Below are 2,829 nucleotides of genomic sequence, written 5' to 3'. Positions count from 1 at the left end.
TCCTATGGGGAAAAAGTGAAATTTTCCTGCAGGACTGTGTCTGGGTAAACGAGAGCTTTCGATTGATACCCATTTTTACCCTAGCGCCCCGTTTTTGGCCGTACAAGGGCGAATTTACGGATTTTTTACGAGTTTACGGGGCTTTAAGGGCCTTAAACGTCAATGCAACGGGGACCGTTTTGGGGAAAGTTTCTCGGCTGGTGGTGGGGCACCTGTGTGCCGATTTTGAACGAAATCGGGGGGGACCCCCCATTGACCCGAAATTTTGATTTTCCCGTAAAAACTTTCCTATGGGGAAAAAGTGGAATTTTCCTGCAGGACTGTGTCTGGATAAACGAGAGCTTTCGATTGATACCCATTTTCACCATAGCGCCCCGTTTTTGGCCGTACAAGGGCGAATTTACGGATTTTTTACGAGTTTACGGGGCTTTAAGGGCCTTAAACGTCAATGCAACGGGGACCGTTTTGGGGAAAGTTTCTCGGCTGGTGGTGGGGCACCTGTGTGCCGATTTTGAACGAAATCGGGGGGGACCCCCCATTGACCCAAAATTTTGATTTTCCCGTAAAAACTTTCCTATGGGAAAAAAGTGGAATTTTCCTGCAGGACTGTGTCTGGGTAAACGAGAGCTTTCGATTGATACCCATTTTTACCATAGCACCACTTTTTTGTCCGTACAAAGGCGATTTTACGGATATTTTACGAGTCTAGGGGGCTTTACGGGCCTTAAACGTCAATGCAACGGGGACCGTTTTGGGGAAAGTTTCTCGGCTGGTGGTGGGGCACCTGTGTGCCGATTTTGAACGAAATCGGGGGGGACCCCCCATTGACCCGAAATTTTGATTTTCCCGTAAAAACTTTCCTATGGGAAAAAGTGGAATTTTCCTGCAGGACTGTGTCTGGGTAAACGAGAGCTTTCGATTGATACCCATTTTTACCATAGCACCACTTTTTTGTCCGTACAAAGGCGATTTTACGGATTTTTTACGAGTTTACGGGGCTTTAAGGGCCTTAAACGTCAATGCAACGGGGACCGTTTTGGGGAAAGTTTCTCGGCTGGTGGTGGGGCACCTGTGTGCCGATTTTGAACGAAATCGGGGGGGACCCCCCATTGACCCAAAATTTTGATTTTCCCGTAAAAACTTTCCTATGGGAAAAAAGTGGAATTTTCCTGCGGGACTGTGTCTGGGTAAACGAGAGCTTTCGATTGATACCCATTTTTACCTCTTTGTGACGTCATTTCTAGGGGAAAACGGGGCATAAAGGTTTCCCTCTACCGGGGCCTTTTTTCCCCCTACCGAATCTGTGCTGTGCTGAATCTGTGCTGAATCTGTGCCAACTTCCGTTACATGGCCCTGTTTCACCGGTGATAGCAGCAAGCTGCTATCACGTTTCGCGAGCTGACGTCATGTCGTGACGCCATACTGTTGACGTAATGGGTAGTTACGGCGCACGATTGCCGCGACCTTGGCGGCGGCATTAAGTGACGTATTAGCCTAAAAGTAAGAGTTTACGCAGTCATGATAGTATATATATTTTTGATATATATTTTTCCAATATGATGTATTTAAAAGAAGTTGGGTTTAGGAAAAATTTGGACATTAACTTCGAACATTTAGCTGATGACGTAAAACAATATTGCGGCAATCGTGCGCCAGAATTGCCCCTTACGTCAGCAGTATGACGTCATCACATTACGTCAGCTCGCGCAATTTGATAGCAGCGTGCTGCTATCACCGGTGAAACAGAGCCCTGGAATCAGTGACATCAGTTTAGAGCCCACAGTAACTACAGGCGCTCATGGCAAATTGAGCTCTTATTAGGGCAAATATATCAGTTTGTTGGCGGACTTAAAAAAGTTCAAATGAACTATACTTCTACTGCACTAGGGCCCTGTTTCACCGGTGATAGCAGCAAGCTACTATCAAATTGCGCGAGCTGACGTAATGTGATGACGTCATACTGCTGACGTAAGGGGCAATTCTGGCGCACGATTGCCGCAATATTGTTTTACGGCATCAGTTAAATGTTCGAAGTTAATGTCAAAATTTTTCCTAAACCCAACTTCTTTTAAATACATCATATTGAAAAAATATATATCAAAAATATATATACTATCATGACTGCGTAAACTCTTACTTTTAGGCTCATACGTCACTTAAAGGGACCCTCCCACCTTAACATTAGTTTTGAGTTGAGATAGCCAAGTTTGCGGCCAGGCTCAGAAACCACCATTTATCCTGGTCGCAACCCCCGCAGCTTTATGGTGTTCAAGAAATTTCTTCCCTTTACTTGCAGGGTGGGACCAGCTTGGTCCCTATCTCTTAACCATTACGGGAATCTGATGACGTCATCAGGCTTTCGAACGTCCGTTAAATGTTTGACTAAAACGTTTTGTAGCACGCGGTGGTATATGCTGCTTTGCGCGCAACAAATGCCGCACTTTCAAATAAAGTCGCTAGGAATAGCGGAGATCCCAAAAAGTAAACAAAAGTAAAAGTCTAATATCTTGAAAACCGGTGAATATTTTTCGATGAAATTTGGTAGATATTCGTTTTTGCTCTTTCTGAACCGAGCGACATCACTTTCATGCAAATTCATTAACTTTTTTGAAGGTGGGAGGGTCCCTTTAATGCCGCCGCCAAGGTCGCGGCAATCGTGCGCCGGAACTACCCATTACGACAACAGTATGGCGTCACGACATGACGTCAGCTCGCGAAACGTGATAGCAGCTTGCTGCTATCACCGGTGAAACAGGGCCCTGGTTCAATGCACATAGATGCTCATTCATGTTTGTCTCCTTGGCCTACCATTTCAGAAATAAAAAAGTA

This window comes from Amphibalanus amphitrite, unplaced genomic scaffold (genome assembly GCF_019059575.1).
Source record: "Amphibalanus amphitrite isolate SeventyFive unplaced genomic scaffold, NRLGWU_Aamphi_draft 000347F_arrow, whole genome shotgun sequence".
Taxonomy (NCBI): Eukaryota; Metazoa; Arthropoda; class Thecostraca; order Balanomorpha; family Balanidae; genus Amphibalanus; species Amphibalanus amphitrite.
This window is presented reverse-complemented; position numbering follows the sequence as displayed.